The sequence below is a fragment of the Oncorhynchus keta genome, chromosome 36 (genome assembly GCF_023373465.1).
Source record: "Oncorhynchus keta strain PuntledgeMale-10-30-2019 chromosome 36, Oket_V2, whole genome shotgun sequence".
Classification (NCBI taxonomy): domain Eukaryota; kingdom Metazoa; phylum Chordata; class Actinopteri; order Salmoniformes; family Salmonidae; genus Oncorhynchus; species Oncorhynchus keta.
The window spans coordinates 20,306,536-20,329,690 of NC_068456.1; the positions used below are offsets into that span (position 1 = coordinate 20,306,536).

General features: G+C 44.4%; 1 protein-coding gene across 1 annotated transcript in view; it reads left to right on the forward strand.

The window, feature by feature from the left end:
• Positions 1–10,727: 10,727 nt before the first annotated feature.
• Positions 10,728–23,155, forward strand: part of LOC118369778 (muscarinic acetylcholine receptor M3-like) — a 110,002-nt gene continuing 97,574 nt past the window's right edge. Inside the window, exon 1 of the mRNA XM_035754470.2 lies at positions 10,728–10,961. The gene's annotated coding sequence lies outside the window, so the exon portion shown is untranslated. The remainder of the gene's footprint in view (positions 10,962–23,155) is intronic.

Below are 23,155 nucleotides of genomic sequence, written 5' to 3' on the forward strand. Positions count from 1 at the left end.
CTCCTGATTCTGCCTCCTCAACCCTCCTCTCCTCCCTTTCTGCATCCTTCGACTCTCTATGTCCCCTATCCTCCAGGCCGGCGCGGTCCTCCCCCTCCCGCCCCGTGGCTCGACGACTCATTGCGTGCTCACAGAATAGGGCTCCGGGCAGCTGAGCGGAAATGGAGGAAAACTCGCCTCCCTGCGGACCTGGCATCCTTTCACTCCCTCCTCTCTACATTTTCCTCCTCTGTCTCTGCTGCTAAAGCCATTTTCTACCACTCTAAATTCCAAGCATCTGCCTCTAACCCTAGGAAGCTCTTTGCCACCTTCTCCTCACTCCTGAATCCTCCTCCCCCTCCCCCTCCTCCCTCTCTGCAGATGACTTCGTCAACCATTTTGAAAAGAAGGTCGACGACATCCGATCCTCGTTTGCTAAGTCAAACGGCACCGCTGGTTCTGCTCACACTGCCCTACCCTGTGCTCTGACCTCTTTCTTCCCTCTCTCTCCAGATGAAATCTCGCGTCTTGTGACGGCCGGCCGCCCAACAACCTGCCCGCTTGACCCTATCCCCTCCTCTCTTCTCCAGACCATTTCCGGAGACCTTCTCCCTTACCTCACCTCGCTCATCAACTCATCCCTGACCGCTGGCTATGTCCCTTCCGTCCTCAAGAGAGCGAGAGTTGCACCCCTTCTGAAAAAACCTACACTCAATCCCTCCGATGTCAACAACTACAGACCAGTATCCCTTCTTTCTTTTCTCTCCAAAACTCTTGAACGTGCCGTCCTTGGCCAGCTCTCCCGCTATCTCTCTCTGAATGACCTTCTTGATCCAAATCAGTCAGGTTTCAAGACTAGTCATTCAACTGAGACTGCTCTTCTCTGTATCACGGAGGCGCTCCGCACCACTAAAGCTAACTCTCTCTCCTCTGCTCTCATCCTTCTAGACCTATCGGCTGCCTTCGATACTGTGAACCATCAGATCCTCCTCTCCACCCTCTCCGAGTTGGGCATCTCCGGCGCGGCCCACGCTTGGATTGCGTCCTACCTGACAGGTCACTCCTACCAGGTGGCGTGGCGAGAATCTGTCTCCTCACCACGCGCTCTCACCACTGGTGTCCCCCAGGGCTCTGTTCTAGGCCCTCTCCTATTCTCGCTATACACCAAGTCACTTGGCTCTGTCATAACCTCACATGGTCTCTCCTATCATTGCTATGCAGACGACACACAATTAATCTTCTCCTTTCCCCCTTCTGATGACCAGGTGGCGAATCGCATCTCTGCATGTCTGGCAGACATATCAGTGTGGATGACGGATCACCACCTCAAGCTGAACCTCGGCAAGACGGAGCTGCTCTTCCTCCCGGGAAGGACTGCCCGTTCCATGATCTCGCCATCACGGTTGACAACTCCATTGTGTCCTCCTCCCAGAGCGCTAAGAACCTTGGCGTGATCCTGGACAACACCCTGTCATTCTCAACTAACATCAAGGCGGTGGCCCGTTCCTGTAGGTTCATGCTCTACAACATCCGCAGAGTACGACCCTGCCTCACACAGGAAGCGGCGCAGGTCCTAACCCAGGCACTTGTCATCTCCCGTCTGGACTACTGCAACTGGCTGTTGGCTGGGATCCCTGCCTGTGCCATTAAACCCCTACAACTCATCCAGAACGCCGCAGCCCGTCTGGTGTTCAACCTTCCCAAGTTCTCTCACGTCACCCCGCTCCTCCGCTCTCTCCACTGGCTTCCAGTTGAAGCTCGCATCCACTACAAGACCATGGTGCTTGCCTACGGAGCTGTGAGGGGAACGGCACCTCAGTACCTCCAGGCTCTGATCAGGCCCTACACCCAAACAAGGGCACTGCGTTCATCCACCTCTGGCCTGCTCGCCTCCCTACCACTGAGGAAGTACAGTTCCCGCTCAGCCCAGTCAAAACTGTTCGCTGCTCTGGCCCCCAATGGTGGAACAAACTCCCTCACGACGCCAGGACAGCGGAGTCAATCACCACCTTCCGGAGACACCTGAAACCCCACCTCTTTAAGGAATACCTAGGATAGGATAAGTAATCCTTCTCCCCCCTTTAAGATTTAGATGCACTATTGTAAAGTGACTATTCTACTGGATGCCATAAGGTGAATGCACCAATTTGTAAGTCGCTCTGGATAAGAGCGTCTGCTAAATGACTTAAATGTAAATGTAAATGTAATTAAAATGCTATGTGATTTGTACATTGAGTCAGCACAGAAACATTAAGCCATAGGGGGCACAGGGGCACGTGCACCTTCAGATTTGTCCTGTTTAAAAAATGACCCTCCCCAACATTTTTGGGGGAGGGTAATACCACTAGCCACCTAACAATTTTCTGAAGTTGTCTTTAGCTAGCGCAGATAGGTTCCCAATCTCCCTACCCAATTTCAGGCTATCAATCAAGTTATAGTAGGTTGCTGGCAAGGTTTGTAGACTTTAGAAAAGCAAGCAATTACTACACTTACTGAATAAGACTATCATTAATTTTCATCCTTTACCCAGATTTGAATGGAAATGCAGAGAAGCATATTTAGTTTCTTTAAAAAAATAACCATCAGTCAGGAGGATTCTTGACATCTCAAGAGGAATGCTGAGATATTCAGAAAAATATTAATATTATTTACATAGAATTAAGCATAATGATTATGGCTCTAGATACTCCCAGTCGATATTCACGGAACTATCCTCGATCACGTCCACAAATTGGGGAAAACAAACATTCTTTCCCATTGACCTCCATTGTAAAAGAGCCAACTTCATCGTCCATTTTTAGTTATACAGAAATTACAACACATGCCGAAAAGCTGCTGTGTTGTTCAATGTACATGTTACCAGGTCAAAATTCCTGACCTACGGTTTGCAATACTCCCACGTAGGTACATAGAGACTGCGAAAGAGCCCTGTTGCTTCAGGCTATTCGGCGAATGGAAAATGGAAAATTTAGGGGACACGGTGTCCAAGTATTCTACACGTAACTGTGTGTGGAAATTCTTTAATCACAGGTGATACATTTAACTTGTTTACTACAGTCAGTTTGTAACCCCGTTCACTACTTGTAGTTGGATAGTTCTGGTCGGTAACTTGCTAGCACTCACGTGGCTGCTATCACCATCATGAACAGGGGCATGAGGGAAGCCCTACAACATAATGTTTCCTAAGTAGTGAGAATGCTTCGGAGCAGGCATTATTGAAAAGTCATCTTTAGACATGTTGTACTTTTTAAAATAGTTATTTAATGACTAAAATAAGCAGACAACAAGAAACTTGCATTTGAAAAAGGTCACTTTTTTGCTGTGAGGCAATGGGGTAACCTACCGAAGGTAAACACAGGTTGTTAACCCCACAGGTGGGTAAGGCCTTCTACGTTTTATCTAATATTGACTGGGACTATTGCAGGTGTTTGAAAAATTCACAATTCACCAACTAGTCCCCCTCCAGACCAACCCCCAGTCACACTCACGTACTTTGTGCCCCCTCAGATATTTGGGGTTTATGACGTCACTGTGGTAAGTGGTTGGTGTTATGACGGTGACCATTACAGCTGGGTTTTAGATGACAAGAGGCAACAGTGTGGAACTGGGCTACAACAGCCTGTTCTGAGAGCTTCATGTTGAGCTCAACATGGCATGGTGGGACACAGAATTGAGTACCGCTGCTGTTTGTATTATTTTAAAGATGCATTTAGCACTACCAAGCTATAGTTGGAATGAACCTACAGTATTAAATCTTAAATAAATATGTTTTGCTTTGGGCTGTGCTATAGTGTAGGGAGACACTCTGTCCAAGGTTGAGGTTGCTTCCTCCAATTATCCTCATGTTGTTCTTTATTTGTCCACTAACTTGCATTGATGGATTAGGCTTAGGGATTTCATATGACATTCTATGGTCTCACCTTGATTTTCAAAGTGAAAATATGCTTTCAAATGTGCTTTCAAACCATACACAGATGTTTTGCGGCAGCCATTTGAAGGAAGGTAAAGTAATCTGGCCCTCAAACCATCACGGTCACCTAATAATCCAAAGTTTACAATTGACTCATTCATCCCCCTCCTCTCCCCTGTAACTATTCCCCAGGTCGTTGCTGCAAATGAGAAAGTGTTCTCAAGTCAATTTACCTGGTAAAATGACAGATAAATAAAAAAATCATCCACTTTCTATTACGATTAAAGGGGAGAGAGCGTGACAAAAATAAGTATGATTCAGGTGAACCCACTCGCTCTCTATAGTCATTAAAATATTCAGAATGTTGAATGGCCATAGGTTTCATAGACTTTCTTGACACTGTGAGTGATGGTGATTGTATCCATGTCCGACATTGTACGGGTCACATGCTATAGGCTTCCTGAACAAGCTAAGTAGAACTGTGGATTGTAATTCCCACTACACCTTTCCAACAAATGATAATCTTTGAGTCAATTCTTAGTGATTTACCAATTTGGCTTCATGTTGATTCCATTATGTTTTATTGTGAGGTTTTGCTACTTCCACTTTAAAAATCAGTGCATGGTTTACAGCTTGCTGAATGAAAATGTAGGAAATTGATTAGATGTTCACAGATCAATAAGATGTGAATTGTGAATCAAGAAAATGTGCTGAATACCATTTATGACAGATGGGACCCCTGAAAAGGGGAACAATGCTCTGTGATTATGCACATGCAGACTAAAGTGTCTGCTAGGATGTGACAAGCAGATTGAGTGGACTGAAAATCAAGTCAATTCATACGATTATTCCATCAAGCACCGAACAAAGATCAAGCGCTATATAGCCTCAACACATGGTTAAAGCTATCATTTTATATTGTGAATGATCAGTCCATGCATAACTCTGTTTTTTAATTTGAGAGTGTTTCCATTTCTCCAGCTCGGTTCCTTAGATTTCTACCAAAACAGTGGCGGGGAGTTCGCTTTGTTATTGTTTCAACAGATAATTCCCTCTTTATAGTTTTTGTGAGCACAATGTATAATGCACCCATTGAGAAAGTGTGCCTGACAGTCAGTCAGTATTCAGACATGAATCATACCGACTTGTGATCAGTGTTTGAATGGGACTCCCATCCCATAGTAGCGCTCTAATAGTGCCCAAGACTGTATGTCTGGGTGTGTTCCCAGCTCTGCTTCATGTCACACATTATTATTAACCCCCGGGCAGGCCTTTGATAGCTGGGGCTGCTGTCCTATAGAAGGCCCTTATAATCAGAGCCCCCATAGAAAACAGAGAGGTCCTGCAGAAAGGGAACTCTCTGAAGCTCACGAAAGCTGCTTGTATGCTAACGGCATGACATGGAAAAGGATCAGAGAGAGAGAGAGAGAGAGAGAGAGAGAGAGAGAGAGAGAGAGAGAGAGAGAGAGAGAGAGAGAGAGAGAGAGAGAGAGAGAGAGAGAGAGAGAGAGAGAGAGGGGAAAACAGTAGTGAGTGAAAGAGAAAGTATGGTAAGTAGAGATGGAGAGGAGGAGAAGTGTCGGAGAGAGATTGAGTCAGTAGGGCACTGTCACTATGATGGAAAGCGAGAGGGCACTGTCGCTATGATGGAAAGCGAGAGGGCACTGTCGCTATGATGGAAAGCGAGAGAGCACTGTCGCTATGATGGAAAGCGAGAGAGCACTGTCGCTATGATGGAAAGCGAGAGAGCACTGTTGCTATGATGGAAAGCGAGAGGGCACTGTCGCTATGATGGAAAACAGGAGGGCACTGTCGCTATGATGGAAAGCGAGAGGTCACTGTCGCTATGATGGAAAGCGAGAGAGCACTGTCGCTATGATGGAAAGCGAGAGGGCACTGTCGCTATGATGGAAAGCGAGAGGGCACTGTCGCTATGATGGAAAGCGAGAGGGCACTGTTGCTATGATGGAAAGCGAGAGATCACTGTCGCTATGATGGAAAGCGAGAGAGCACTGTCGCTATGCTGGAAAGCGAGAGGGCACTGTCGCTATGATGGAAAGCGAGAGGGCACTGTCGCTATGATGGAAAGCGGGAGAGCTCAGACAGAAAGGAGAGGAAAGGATATGTACCGGAGAGAGGTTGGAGAGAGAAACAAAGACAGACACAGAGATGGATCAGAGCAGCTTTGGTTTAGTATTCTGGTCCAACAGTGAAATTCAATAACTCATATCTCATATTTACAAATTATGCCAAGGACATACAGCAGCTATCCCTTGCCTATGAAGGAATAATTATTTTTCTAAAAATACATGCCTACCAAATTGGATGCACTCCACAAAATGAATGTACTGCTCAGCGAGTATTCTGAAAGGGACTTTCATTGTCACAATAAGGTGATGTTATTAATATTTTGTATACCCTGTATACTTTAGAAAGTTAGATACATGCTTTTTCTTTTTAATCTCCAGTAACATACAGAGTTTGAGTCAGAAGTTTACATAGACTTAGGTTGGAGTCATTAAAACTAGTTTTTCAACCACTCCACACATTTCTTGTTAACAAACTATAGTTTTGGCAAGTCGGTTAGGACATCTACTTTGTGCATGACACAAGTAATTTTTCCAACAATTGTTTACAGACAGACTATTTCACTTATAATTTATTGTATCACAATTCCAGTGGGTCAGAAGTTTACATACACTAAGTTGACTGTGCCTTTAAACAGCTTGGACAATTCCAGAAAATTATGTCATGGCTTTAGAAGTTTCTGATAGGCTAATTGACATAAATTGAGTCAATTGGAGGTGTACCTGTGGATGTATTTCAAGGCCTACCTTCAAACTTAGTGCCTCTTCACTTGACATCATGGGAAAATCAAAAGAAATCAGCCAAGACCTCAGAAAAAAAATGTGTAGACCTCCACAAGTCTGGTTCATCCTTGGGAGCAATTTACAAATACCTGAAGGTACCACGTTCATCTGCACAAACAATAATACACAAGTATAAACACCATGGGACCACGCAGCTGTCCTACCGCTCAGGAAAGAGACACATTCTGTCTCCTAGAGATGAACATACTTTGGTGTGAAAAGTGCAAATCAATCCCAGAACAACAGCAAAGGACCTTGTGAAGATGCTGAAGGAAACAGGTACAAAAGTATTATTCATCCACAGTAAAACGAGTCCTATATTGACATAACCTGAAAGGCCACTCAGCAAGGAAGAAGCCACTGCTCCAAAACCGCCAGACTACGGTTTGCAACTGCACATGAGGACAAGGATCGAAATGTCCTCTGGTCTGATGAAACAAAAATATAACTTTTTGGCCATAATGACCATCATTAGGTTTGGAGGAAAAAGGGGAATGCTTGCAAGCCGAAGAACACCATCCCAACCGTGAAGCACGGGGGTGGCATCATCATGTTGTGGGGGTGATTTGCTGCAGGAGGGCCTGGTGCACTTCACAAAATAGATTGCATCATAAGGAAGGGAAATTTTGTCGATATATTGAAGCAACATCTCAAGACATCAGTCAGGAAGTTAAAGCTTGGTCGCAAATGGGTCTTCCAAATGGACAATGACCCCAAGCATATTTCCAAAGTTGTGGCAAAATTGTTTGAAGACAACAAAGTCAAGGTACTGGAGTGGCCATCACAAAGCCCTGCCCTCAATCCTATAGAAAATGTGTGGGCAGAACTGAAAAAGTATGTGCAAGCAAGGTGGTATACAAACCTTACTCAGTTACACCAGCTCTGTTAAGAGCAATGGGCCAAAATTCACCCAACTTATTGTGGGAAGCTTGTGGAAGGCTACCCAAAACGTTTGACCCAAGTTAAGCAATTTAAAGGCAATGCTACCAAATACTAATTGAGTGTATGTAAACTTCTGACTCACTGGGAATGTGATGAAAGACATTAAATCTAAAATAAATCATTCTCTCTACTATTATTCTGACATTTCACATTCTTAAAATAAAGTGGTGATCCTAACTGACCTAAGACAGGGAATTTTTACTAGGATTAAATGTCAGGAATTGTGAAAAACTGAGTTTAAATGTATTTGGCTAAGGTGTATGTAAACTTCCACCTTCAACTATACAGAAGGATGCAACTTTTATGATTGTATACCATAGTAAAATAGGATGACATATGATAGTGATTTTACCTCATAAATATAATATATGCTAATTATGTGATTGTATGCACTGATTGACAATGAACATATACTGCTTTGCTTCACTATACTCTGATGATTCTATGAAGAGTGTGTTCTCATGCCTAGATGTGAGTAGTGCTGTGCATATTCTCATCACAACCAAAGTTCAAACATGGCTAACATGCTGACCACACCGCTTGCATCGTGTCCTGGAGCATTGCAAAATAAATGTACACATACATGTTATTCAATCATTGCACCCACAGTGCTTGCGTGCGCAAACGAGCGTCTGCATTGCCAGGCGTTAAAATAGATGTCAGTTATTTTTGTGATGCTGAACGCAGTGCAAGTCGTGCCTCTCCCATCTCCTCATTGGTTTATAGAAGCAGATACCCACGTGCCATCTCCTCATTGGTTGTCCCCACGTGGGTGATTAAAATATATGAACTGAGGTCGGTCAATCGTGGTAATACACCTATGAAAGTTGATGCCAATTGCCATATAAAATCCAAAGAAGACAAAGCCTGGAAGGAGGAGAGATGACTAGAAACGATTCGGTTGGCTGTTTTATGTGTGGATTAATTGTCGGAGTAGAGGACCTTGTGCATTTCAGGTAAAATAACAACTCAACGTTTAAATCCCAGGACGAATTATCTAACAACAGCAAGCTAGCTCAATAGGACACATTAGCTAGCAACTGCAAGCTAGCTAGCTAAATCGCCATACATGTTTAATGCTTTTCGATCTGTCCCCAAATGAATATAATTGGTTCAGAGTTTGTTTTGATATTTCAACCTGATTGTCGTGATCGCGTTTGGTGTGGGGAGACAAAATCTATATGCGCACGATGGCGCATGCGCTCGTCCGGTTTGGGTATGGTGTTAGAGGAAATTATGTTTACCATTACAGTGGCAATGCCGTATTACCCTCTATTTTACAGATGAATGAGTATCATGAAAGCCACCAGGATGACACTATAAAAGAGTATTGAAGGAGGGTAAGCTCCTGACCTTTGTTGTGAGGTTACAGACAGTGGGTCATATTTGTGTCCATACAAAAACACAATACTCCACAACCCCGAAAGAAAGCCTGGACTCCGTTGCACAATGACAAGAGTGTGTGGAAGGCCACTGGTCCAACACTTTTGCCTCTGACCAAATGACCTGCCATAGCAATGGTGGGCATGGGTGTAAAATTGGAAAAGTGTGAAATTGAAGGAAGATGGGCTCACAACCTAATTTTCAACTCTAGAGTGGGAAGGGGGGATGGTTAATTATCTTTCTTAAGGCAAGGGGAACCTCAATTTAAAGACTAAGTACTTTCTACCATGTAATCTGATAGAGAATAACTAATTATTATTATGATAAACCTATTATTTATTACAATTGCAGCTGCAGCAATCAATATCTTTTTTGCATCTTTTTTGGGGTGTAGTTTTTTATAAATTTGTTTAATATTTGTCCTTGTTCTATTGTACTTTCTTTATTTGTTTTTGTGTTTGTTTCTTTCTGGTTTCTTTCTTAAATCTCTACAAGCATACCCACAGGATTTACCTAAAATCTAGGGACTATCTGAGCACATGGTGAAGTGCTCACTCCAAAGGGCTCAGACACACCAATAGCGTTTTCTGGCCACTTAGCACCTCTGAAAGTAATTTGTGAACCGAGTGCACACCGATTATCACCAATGTCCGTTTCACCATCATGTTGCTGATTAATGTTGCAGTGTACCATTGTCATATTCTCTGAAATTACAGAAAATGTGATAATTATAATATTTGGAAATTGTTTAGTTGTGTTACACACCATACGTCTACAGCGGCTGGTCCCTAAAACACAGCGCGCTGAACTATTGGCAGATGAACGCTAACGTTAGATCGTATTTGTTGCAATGTGTGCGAGCCTTTAAATATACATCGCTCAATGACCTGAAGAGTCAGCCCACATACAGCACTGCACTCAACATGTCACACCCGCGCACGCGCACGCACACGCATGATGATGACGATGATGATGATACGGTGTTTATCAGAAATGATATTTAGATTATATAATTTAACCATGGCTATACATTAATTTTGTCTGATTGTCAAAGGAATATAGAAGTTCTGAATTTAAATATGGCGGTGGGGCTGGGCAACAGTCTACGCTGGATAAATAAGTAGGGCGAGAGAGCCCATTCCCCAAGTCTCTGACAGTATTTATAATTGGTTTACACATTCCACTGCGGATTAACATTCACTTCTTGTTTGTGTTTTAATCAATCAATTAAAACATTTGGCTTCCTGTCTTGCACATGCTCGTGTCAAACCACACAATCATATCTACTGTAAATAGATCGTTTTATTTCAACGGATTCATGTACTATAACACACAATTATTGGAAACAAGGTTGTGAGTGCCTTGGACACAGCAGCTTTGTTATTATGTTCACAAAAAAAAACATTTGAAAATATGAATAGGATGGTAATTACAGGATAGTAATTCAACGCACAACACGTGTCATTCCTCGCATACTTTAATCACTGTATCAAATGTTTCATCCACTAGAAATCTTTGCATTCCACACAGAGCTCCTGGAATGATCAATGAATTCTCTATAAAACAACGGTTGTGCCACCTGCTGGCACGTCATTGTCCTCCTGGCCAATCACACTAATGTACCCGGAGAGACACTTCCCGTGCGCTCCTGGAGATTCCACAGCCTTCCGTAATTAGTGCCCGGTCCTTGGCGGGTTGTCCGCGAACAGACAACAGTTAAGCAAGGCGCGAGCGGCAAGGCTGGGCACACTGTCAGAGGGCTTCAACGACTTTGTTTGGACTGACCTATGAAACTGTGGCGAACTGTGGACTGCCTCCTTATGCCAAATATATCGTCCTCGGCTTTATCCGTCAATTAATACCGTTGTTTGTAAGAGGTAAGTACACATGTGTGAGTAATATTACAACGTGTGTTTTGTAAAAATATTTTATTTTATTAGGTTATATATATTTTTTCTTGGTCACGGTTTCTTGAATTTCTTTCTAGTAACGTTATATGCATAACGTTATATGCATAACGTTAGTTGTACGCAGTTTCACCATTATGTTGCTGATTAATGTTGCAGTGTACCATTGTCATATTCTCTGAAATTACAGAAAATGTGATAATTATAATATTTGGAAATTGTTTAGTTGTGTCATTTGCTGTTACACACCTTTTCTATAGTGTCTACATTCGAATATCGCTCTTTTCTAAGTTCGAGGAAGCAAGTGCTAGCGCATATAGCTATAGCTTTTATTTTAATGTGCTGACGTTACACCCCAGCATCCTCTACTGCAAACTGGCCCCTGAAAATAAATGAAAAAAAATGTTGCTGCCTCGCTTCATCATTTAATTTCCTTGTATTCGTGCATGATAGTTATGTGCATTTTTAGAGAAATGGAATTGAATTGTGCCCTTACATGGCATGTGGCAGCTTTCATGTATTGTGGTTACTGTTTATTTACAATGTCCAAAAATGGAAAGGCAAAGGAATGTTCCTTTTTTACTTGAGGGTAGTTTGACGTAGTGTCAGATAATGTCAAGCTTTATAGCATTGGTAACAAACTATGTAATCTACAGCCACCCCAGTGGTATAACTATCTTATTCAAGCTTTATATAGGTTGTTTAAAGATATTTTTTACATTTTTCCAAGCCAGATGTTTCACTCATATGTTTAGAGGCTTAAATCATATCTGCTTGCCATTATTTGGGATTTGTTGCATGATATACAAACTGTCAGCTATACCTGGAATGTGTTTGAGAAAATATGTATTTACATGCAGAGACTGAGCCAGTTGACTGAATATTAGAGGTACAGGTTTTGTGGTTTGGTATTTGTTACAGTTGCTATACTGTAGGTAAAGTGGCTTTGGCCTATAGATGGAAGGTGCCATGGGAATGTTGCGACAGCCTGAGATTATCATTGTTGACTAGATACAGATTCTACCCCAGATAATGTGATATAACCAAAGATTTTTGGTGTCCATTACTGGCCGTTACAGGAAAGCCCAACATTTTTTGTTCTCGATTTGGCCAAAGTGGTATCTTATAAATGTCCATGTCCAGTTGCAGGTGGTTTGTTTGAATTTAGTCACCTACTCCATCAATAAGATAAGATTTGAAATAGGCAAGATGGTGGCGTATACATTGTTGGATTACTTCATGGAGCATTTTCAAAAATTCAAATTACCGCCTGCAACTGGACACAGACATATATTTACAAGGTAGTTCTTTCGGGGTGGCAGGTAGCCTAGTGGTTAGAGTGTTGGGCCAGTAACCGAAAGATTGCTGGATTGAATCCCCGAACTGACAAGGTAAAAATCGGTTGTTCTGCCACTGAACAAGGCAGTTAACCCACTGTTCCCCTGTAGGCCGTCATTGTAAATGAGAATTTGTTCTAAACTGATCTGCCTAGTTAAATAAAGGTTAAATAAATAAGAAAGTATCACAAAATATCTATAGCGGCGGTTTGTATGGGTTTTCCTGTAACGTCCAGGAATAGACACCAACAATCTTTGGTTATACACTCTAAAAAGAAAAGGTTCCTGGAGTATCCTTTAGGGGTTATTCAAATTGAAACTGTTGGGGAACCCCTATAGTTCTTTAAAGAACCCTTTAAAAGGGTTGTTCAAAGAACCTTTTGTAATGGATCCTCGAAGAACCTTTTGGGGTTAATTATGGACATACCGTGTCCATAATGTAAAGGCCTATGAGATATTAATTGAAGAGCTAAGGGAGAAGGATGGTAAATGTGATCTACATAACATACCAATACCAATTCACATACCTTTGTATGCCTCCTTGTCTGTATACCTGCAGAGAGACACAAAGGTGAGCAGTTCAATCATCCAATACAGCTATCCTTCAACATATTCTTATAGCCTACATATTCTTACCTCTATGTTAATTGATTGAATTGTGTCCATTCTATGTTTTAGAAAGTTTTGCATAAATATGAAAAGATAGATGCTATCATCATAAAACAATGTCAATTTAGATCATACAAGGGACTAACAAACCTTACCTTAAATTGAGGAGATCTTTACATTTTTCAGTTAAGTGTCTTCACCTGCTGTCCTTTCAAATTCAAATCGAAATATTTCAGTTGGGCAATTAGGTTCCTGCAAGAACCCCCACCAACTAAGGAATTTCCTCGATAAACCCCACCTCCTATGGGGTTCTTGGAAGAACCTTTTGGGTGCCATTTTCAGTGCCAAGAACCCTAAGGTTTTTCAAAGAACTTTGAGGATTTTAGAAGAACCCTTGTTGAACCCCTCATTTTTAGTGTATCACATTATCTGGTGTACAATGTGTAGCAAATTTCTGACATGTTTTCATGGTGTGGTACTGAAGGATACTGTACAACGGGTAGGTTTAATCCTGGATGCTGATTGGTTAAAACCATGTTCCAGCCAGTGTCTATTCCAGAAGATAGCACCGGCTAAGGCAATGAGGTTGAAATGCTTACTTACTGTTCCATCTCATTGCGTAATCCACGGTCTCACCATCCTAACCAGGCAATTTATAAGCTTGATCTCCACTGTAAGAAAGCATATAGACATTCTATTCTTTCTTTTGGTTTTCAACAGCAGAGATTTGTATAAACCTCGCTATCTGTCTCTTCAACATTTGCAACATTGTTTCAATATTGAAATCTCCAGCTGGCCCATAGTAATAAACATGTCGGGAGTTGGGATCAGACAGACAGGCAACTTCTTTCAGCCAGTCGAAATCATGAATCAGCTTCATTTTTATGTATATAGACAAGGAAATGTCAATAGAAATACAGGTCAAACAAAACAAAATGCAGATAGTTTGCTGTTTTTCCAGCAAACTGGGAGGGGGGCTAGTGGTGGCTATTCAACCTGATGGTCTGGGGGTAGAAGCTATTGGCCAGTCTGAAAGCTTTTGCTATGATGCTTCTATGCTGCCTTTGTCTGAATGATGGAAGTGGGGAGAACAGGGCGTGGCTCGGGTGGCTGAGGTCCTTGATCTTCTTGGCCGTCCTGCGACACCTGGTGTTTAGGCAGGCAGTGTGCACCCAATGGTGCGTCCGGCTGAGCGGACCACCCTCTGTAGAGCCTTGCGGTCAGCAACCAGGTTGTGATACAGCCCGACAGTATGCTCTCGATGGTGCTTCTGTAGAACACTATGAGGGCCCTCGGGGACAAGCAGGATAATGCCCTCGAAGCCCGTGTTTGGAGGATATATTGGCATGTTTTGGTCATTATCACTTAAATAATACACCCTTTGATGGCCTTAGTGGGGCTGGTTAGCTAATTGTTGCTCAGACTAAACTGTATTGCTGTTCTTGCTGTAAAGGTGAACTTTTCAATGCATTATAGTGAAAATATTTCAGTCCTTGACCTACTTCATTGTAACCATACAGGTTCATTGTACTGTATATTGGCACAATTGTTGCATTTATTTGTGTTTTCCTGAGGAAATATGAGGGAGTCTCAAACTACTTTCCTTCACAATTGCATTTTTGTTACAACTCCTAAACCACACAGGCGTATCTTGAGGAAAAGTCTCATTCATGTTCCAATTATTTTATGGTACATTGCAGTAGGAAGCTCTGTCTACTTTTAGAGCAGAAATAGTCATCTATTTCACTCATTGAGCTTAATTAGTCTTCATCTTTATGTTAAATCCACTGTAATCCACTTTCCCAGGACTTCAGAACAGACCAGGACAGAGTGGCTATATTTAGACAGGCCACCACTCATTCCATGCCACTGCTTTTGTTTGTGACATCTCTTTTCAGATAGAAAATCTAAGGGCAATCTTGCTTTGTTGGAAAACTCCTCAGCTATTGGGGATATTGCTTTTAAGCACTTTGATACAATTTCCAGGTAAGGGCAAAAGCATTCTGGGAAATTTAGATGGAATGGTTCAATGGGAAGAGAACTCTGCAAAGAGGCGGTTAGGTTGAAATACCTGTGAAGTATTGGAGAAGGTGTTGAAAGTCTCTGCAGATCATTCCTTTATTGTAAACACATGTATCAAGTATGAAGGTAAGACCCAGATGCAGACAACGTCAAATTAACCTCTTTGGGGCCACCTGGCCAACATCCGGGGAAATTGCAGAGCGCGAAATTCAAAATACAAGTGTTATACATCAGTTAAAAACTCAACTTCTTGTTCATCCAGCCGCTTTGTCAGATTTAAAAAAGGCTTTACGGCGAAAGCATACCATGCGATTATCTGAGGACAGCACCCTGCATACAAAAGCATTAAAAACATTTTCTAAACAAGCAGAGGCGACACGAAAGTCAGAAAAAGCGATAAAATAAATAATTTACCTTTGAAGATCTTCCTCTGTTTGCAATCCAAAGGCTCCCAGCTACATCACAAATGGTAGTTTTGTTCGATAAAGTCCTTCTTTATATCCCCAAAAGGTCAGTGTAGTTGGCGAGCTTGACTTCGTAATCCACCGGTTTCCCTCATTCAAAATGCATACAAATGAATCCCGAAAGTTACCAATAAACTTTGTCCAAACAAGTCAAACAACGTTTCTAATCAATCCTGAGGTAGACTAATATGTAAATAAAATATGAAATTTAAGATGGAGAATAGTATGTTCATTACTGGAGATAAATAACGAAGTGCGCATCCTCACCGACGCGGCGCCGCAATACTACAGCCAAAATGGGAGACACCTAGAAAAACTACAAATTCTAGCTAATTTTTCAAAAAACAAACCTGAAACTCTATCTAAAGTCTGTTGACATGTACTGGAAGTCCTAGGAACTGCAATCTGGGAGGTAGTCCTTTGATATTCCCATAGACAGCCATTATAATGAGTGGTGACCTAAAAAAAAAATCCCGGATTGATTCTCCTCGGATTTTCGCCTGCTATATCAGTTCTGTTATACTCAGACATTCTTTTAACAGTTTTGGAAACTTGTGTTTTCTATCCAATACTACCAACTATATGCATATCCTAGCTTCTGGGCCTGAGTAACAGGCAGTTTACTTTGGGCACCTCAGTCATCCAAACTTCTGAATACAGCCCCCTACCCCGAAGAAGTTAACAATGGTTTAATAATCCAACAGGGGAAGGCAATAGACAGGTCAAGTCAGGCAGAGGTCAGTAAACCAGAGGTGGGGCAATGGTACCGGACGGCAGGCAGGCTCAATGTCAGGGTAGACAGAATGGCCAAGCAGGCGGGCCTAGAGTCAGGACATGCAAGGGTCAAAACCAGGAGGGTGAGAAAAAGAGAGACTGGGAAAAGCTTGAGCTCAGACACAAAAACACTAGTCGACATGACAAACAAGATGAACTGGCAACAGACAAACTGAGAACACAGGTATAAATACACAGGGGATAAAGGGGAAGATGGGCGACACCTGGAGGGGGGAGACAATCACAATGACAGGCGAAACAGATCAGGGTGTGACAGTACCCCCCTCCCCTCCTCAAGGGGCGCCACTTGGTGTCCTACCTGGGCGCATACCTGGTTGACCGGGGTGCTGGCGGTGGAAGTCGGCGATGAGGGCTGGGTCCAGGATGTCTCTCGCAGGGATCCAGCACCTCTCCTCCGGGCCATAACCTTCCCCAGTCAACCAGGTACTGGAACCCCCTGCCCCGACTCCACCCGGAGGTGCAGGTTTCGGGTGGAGAGCCATACACTCTGCGTGGAGCAGGGGTCCGGTGGCAATCCGCTTGTCGCCTATACCTGGAAGTGGTCTTCAGAGTGGCCCGGGCTCTCTTCCAGGTACGGCGAAAGTGGTGGATGAACATCTGGGCAGAGGGATTGCTGACTTCCTCCTCTTGCTCAGGGGAGAGGGGACGCTGATATCCCAAGGAACACTCAAATGGCGAGAGACCAGTGACAGAGCAAGGAAGGGTGTTGCTGACGCCAGGCAGTAGGGTTGGCGGAGACTAGGCAGTAATGAGTCGTCTCTAAGTCCTGGTTAGCTCGCTCCTTTGGACTGGGGGTGGAATCCGGAGGACATGCTGGCCGACAACCCATTGAGTGAGCAGAACGCCTACCAGAACCGGGACGAGAACCGGAAGACCTCCTTGGCCGAGGGTACTTTGGGGAGAGGAATGAAGTGGCGGCTTTGAAAAACAGGTCGACCACAGTCAGGATGGTAGTGTTGCCCTCAGACGGGTGGAGACCCGTGACGATATCCAGGGATATATGGGACCAGGGACGTTGAGGGACAGGCAGTGGTTGGAGAAGACCAGCCGGAGTTTGCCGAGGAGTCTTGTTCTGCGGACAGCATCAGGCACAAACATCCGGTATTGCCCCCCCCAGGGTTCGGCTGGGATCGCTGCACCTCTCGGACCTGTTTCCCTATATCCCAGCTGAGTGCCGTCGCCAGGCACGAGGTGGGAAGCATGGTCTCGGGCTCTGGGGTGGTAACCGTGGGGTTATAGTGGCGAGACAGGGCATCCGTCTTGACTTTCTTGGACCCTGGCTGGTAGGAGAGGGAAAGCTGAACCAGGTAAACAGCAGGGCCCATCTCTCTTGCCTGGAGTCGAGGCGCTTGGCGGTGCGGAGATACTCCAGGTTTTCGTGGTCGGTCCACACAATGAACGGATGTTCCACCCCTTCCTAGCTGGGGCCTCCATATCCTCCAACACCATCTTCACCGCGAGATGCTCCCAATTCCCCACATCGTACTTCCTCTTAGTGGCGTTGAGGTGGTGGGAATAGAAGGCGCAGGGATGCCGCTTAAGGTCCAGGGCAGAACGTTGGGACAGAACACCCACCATTCCGGCATTTCCGAAGCATCGGCCTCCACCACGACCTGAGGGAAAGGGTCAGGATGAACCAGGATAGGAGCAGTGGTGAAGCGGTGTTTAAGGTCAGCGGCAGAGGACCATGTGAATGGAACCTTGGTATAGTAGAGGTGAGTGCAGACAGGGGAAGGCAAGGGTCCTGTAACCCCGGATAAAGTGCGATATAAGTTGGCTAACCACAGGAAGCATTGCAGCTGCTACCTGGATGTAGGCTGAGACCAATCCACCACCGCTCTCACCTTCTCGGGATCCATCTGGACACTTCCAGCAGAAATGATGTAGCCAAGAAAGGGAATGGTAGAACGATGGAACTAGCACTTTTCCAGCTGGAGAACCTGTCGGACGTAGAGCACTTGTTCTTGGTGGGAGCGGTAGAAGACAAGGATGTCAATGTAGATGAAGACGAACCGGTTCAGCATGTCACAGAAAACATCATTCACCAGAGCTTGGACCATGGCAGGGGCGTCGGTGAGGCCAAAGGGTGTTGATCAGATATTCGTAGTGGCCGCTTGCCGTGTTGAAGGCAGTCTTCCACTTGTCCCCCTCTAGTATCCGCACCAGGTGGTAGGCATTTCGTAGAAAACAGTGGCCCCCTGGAGTGGCTCGAAGACCGAGGAAATGTGTGGTAGAAGATAACAGTTCCTTACAGTAATGTGATTGAGTCCCCGGTAGTCAATGCATGGCGCAGGGTCTTGTCCTTTTTCTCCACGAAGAAGAAACTTGCACCAGCGGGAGAGGAAGCGGAGCGGATAAATCCTGTTTCTAGGGATTCCGCAATGTAGGTCTTCATAGCCTTGGTCTCTGGTCCTAACAGAGAGTACAGACGTCCCCGGGGCGGCCTGGTGCTAGGGAGAAGGTCAATCCTGCAGTCATAGGGGCGGTGCGGCGGAAGGGAAGTGGCCCGGGACTTGCTGAACACCTCCCGGAGGTCCTGGTACTCTGCGGGACTGGCGAAGAGGTTCGGAGGAACCTCCGAACACCCAGGAAGACGTCCCGGGGCAGGTTGCGCCGACTTCAGACAATGGGCGTGGCAGAATGGGCGTGGACCATGATAGCACCCGTAGAGAGGTTGAGGAGGGGATTGTGTTGCTGAAGCCAGGAGTATCCCAAGACCACGAGAATCTGGGGGGACTTGATGAGCAGGAATTGAATGGTCTCACTGTGATTCCCTGACACACGCAGGTTGATGGGAGTGCTGATATGGGTGACCTGACCTATACAGCGCCCAACCAGCACTCTAACATCCATGGGAATGGAGAGGGGCTGAGTGGGGATGTTCAGCTCGGAAGCCAGTGTGGCGTCCAAAAAGCTCTCATCGCTTGTGTTGATCCTGCGTTGCCGTTCCGCTGGCGAGAGCCCAGGAAACCTTGGGTGCTCTCAGCAACGGGACCATCGGGGACTTCCGGAATGACTCGGGGGTGAGGTGGAATCCCTGGACGCAAAATCGAATTTCCTCTCCATCCGTCGTTCCCACAATCGGCCATCGATGCAGATGCTAACCGCAGAGCTACTGAGTGGCGGTGGGGGTACCACTGTGGCAGGCTGCCCCCCAGACAGCAGCATGTCCAACGCCCGGTCATGGCGGTCATGGCGCTCAGCCCATGTTTGGACCCCCTCCATAAGACATTGAAGCAATTCCTTGTGCCAACCAATGGATGCTCCTTGGGAGGAGATGACATTGCACAGCTGGCCCAGGTCTGCTGGGTCAGTCATGGCCAGTTCGTACTATCAGGTATGAAGGTAAGACCCAGATGCAGACAACGTCGAATTAACAATGGTTTAATAATCTAAGAGGGGCAGGCAATAGACAGATCAAGGCAGGCAGGGGATCAGTAAACCAGAGGTGGGGCAATGGTACCGGACGACAGGCAGGCTCAGGGTAGGTAGAGGGCAATAATCCAGAGGTGGGGCAAAGGTACAGGTCAACATGCAGGCTCAGGGGAAGGCAGAGTGTTCAGGCAGGCGGGCTCAGAGTCAGGACAGACAAGGGTCAAAACCAGGAGGATGAGAAAAAGAGAGACTGGGAAAAGCAGGAGCTGAGACACAAAAATGCTGGTTGACTTGACAAACAAGACGAACTGGCAACAGACCAACAGAGAACACAGGTATAAATACACAGGGGATAATGGGGAAGATGGGCGACACCTGGAGGGGGGTGGATACAATCACAATGACATGTGAAACAGATCAGGGTGTGACAACATGGTTGGTGGTTCATCAACGTAGTTGCAAAATGCTTAAGGATCCACCCATGCAATCGAAATGAAAGATCCGGCAGATAGCATAGTATGGTGGCAGGTATCCTAGCAGTTATAGTGTTGGGCCTTTAACTGAATGGTCGCTAGTTTGAATCCCAGAGCAGACATGGTGAAACAGCTTTTGATGTTCCCTGAACAAGACATTTAACCCAAATCGTGCCATGGTTGCCGTTGATAATGGCTGACCCTGGCTGTGACCCCACTCTCGGGGAGTTGGAATATGCAAAAAATAAATGTAAAATATAATCACCCACCTAAATATTATTCCATGAAAGTCTATAAAAATATCCCTGTTGGCATAAGTGGATGAAATCAGTATTAACTGACTGACTAGCAAATATCCCTGTTTTTTAAAAACTGGTCTATGGTATATTGCCTGTTGTAAAACAATGATCAATCTGGTGTACAGTATACCGTTTTCTTTACAGAGTCTCAGTCGTGTACTTAGACCCCGAGGGCATGATTGTAGCGAGGCCTTGTGAGGTGACTGGCTGCTTGCTGTCTGTGCTGTCTCTACTCATGCTCTCACAAGGCCTGCTTAGCTTCACAGAAACTGGGAAAATAGACATTGCATCCAGTAGCATGTCGTTCCCCTCCCATATCCCAAACACATTTCAAAACACACAGCCTAGCTACGTCTGCAGCCGATGTATGGGCTGCATTTAAAAAGAGCAATGATTACAATGGAGTTTAATGCACAGTTTTACTGCATCATTAATTAACAACTTCAGACAATGAAAGGCCTCCTATAGTCAGGGGCATTCAGTGTAGGCTACAGTTGATTGGACTATTGATTAGTTAATTAAATTGTTTTAGTAGTTGCAAAGTGCTCATAATTCATTGACCTTTACCTCCAGGATGTGACTTGGTGTGAAGTGTACCCTGGGCTTACAGTTAAGTGTTTTTATGAGAGGTGTTAAAGGAGCTTATTTTTTGTATTGGCATATTGTACTGTATCTACAGTTGGCTACTTAGAGATCCCCGACCAAAGTCAGATAATGAAGTGTTCAATGGGCAGATTTTTGGTAAAATGGGAAAATTAAATATGGTAAGAGAGTGGACATCATCAATCACAACATTTTATAGCCAATGTTTTCCTTCAGTTGAAATCCCCACATTTATTTGAGAACAGCACATCCAAAACAGCACATTGGATGTGCTGTTTTAACTGTAATGGAGACACTCCACTGTGCTAGTATTCATATTTCTATATTTATCAAATGTAAGTGTTGAGGACTGGTCCCTTCAGGCAGCTCTTCTGTGCTGATGCCTTTCTCTTTCTCTGATAGTGCGAGTCGAGGGAATGTTGATTCATGGTTAATATACTGTATTGAGCACTTTTTTGTGCCTGCTCTGTCTCTTCTATGTACATAAATCAATAAGGCCTAGCTGTCCATCATTTTGTGAGGAAGAGAGCAAGAGAGGTGTAGAAGGAATGAGATAGAAAGGGAGAGAGGGAAAGAGGGAGTGAGTGAGGGACAGAGAGAGGGAGTAAAAATAAGTGAGAGAGGGGGAGGGATAGACAGACAGACCTGCTGTACCCTGGCCTTATATGACAGCCTGTTAATCCAAGGCAGCCTCCACTCCAGTCAAGGCGAGTCTAGGGCCAGGCAGCTCCACTCCAGGCATGGCGAGTCCAGGGCCAGGCAGCTGTGTGTGGAGGGACAGGGTACAGTGAGAGGATGGAAATTAAAGGGATAGAGTTAGTGGAACAGACAGAGAAGGAGCGCGAGGTGGTGAGAGCTGCAGAGGGACAAAGCAAAAACACTGACAAACTCTCAATTACAGTGATTTGCTACTGTGTTTTCATCAAACAAGCAGCTGACTGTATTAGATGGTTTGTTTATTATTCTGAGCTAATGTACTGGCTCACAATACTGATATGATAAAATATTACTTTCCAAATGAAACTTCAATAGGTTGTTTGTTTTACTTCTTTGTGGCATACTAGTCAGTCATATTGTTTTGGCTTTTTTTACTCCAAACAATTGTTGCATACAATTACTTTCTCTGGGTATATTTCCAAGTAGGAATAGCAACGTTTATTTTCTGAACGTCTCTTCAATATTTCCTTTGTGAGATGTACTGTAGCGTAAGCAACTAATTTGATCAAAATGTGCGGAAGATAAAACGGTGAAAAACCATGTTGTGTGTCAATCCATGGGTTTCCCATTTGGGTTGTCTTTTCTCCTTGATTAAATAAACACCCAGTGTTAATCAGGCTGCCCACACACCCTCGTGTCTCACACAATAGAACCATCTAGAACACACATCTACTGCTTTGTGAGTCATCAGTTTAGAGGGAGTCAAGCTACAAAGGAAACCAGTGACAAATGGAATTCTAAGATAATGAGCTTTAAATTTATTGAATTGTTCCCCACAATGAAATCGGGGCAGGGACCGTGGGTCTGTCTCCGTCCGTTCGTTCGTACGTTAGTCACACGCGATATCTCAGACAACACTGGCCCGATTTTCACACAACTTGGGTGAATGATGTGTCTTTCCATAGAGATCCGGCATTTTACACTGATTACACTGATTGGTTAAATGGTGGTGCTATAACAAGAGATGAAAATCAAACTTTGAAAGGTCATGCTCCTTACCCCATTTGACCTAAAGTCATGGCATTCGGTACATAGGTCCCTCTTCTCACAAGGAACAAATTTGCCTCAGGGACCCAGAAGGTCCGCCATGATGGATTTACCGCCATTTTGAATTTTGTGAAAACACTTCTGGCACTGAATGACTATGTGGCATTTATGGACAAAGGTCTCAGCGAAATATTTTCCAGACTAGTACCTAAAACAACATGGCCACTATTGACCAATAAATATTCACATGGGTGTGGTCTGGCACATAAATAAATATAAATTAGTCAAGGATATTGGTATTGCAACACAATTTGGTACACATGTTGCAAACACTCAAGACTCAGCATATGCAAGAACATTCATATTGACCAAACAGTGGCACTATAACGGGCACATGTTTATATCTTTTGATCTGTTTGACTGAGTGTGAAACTTGGCACACATGCTGAGGGATGTGAGTCTAGCTAACCCACGCGATATCTC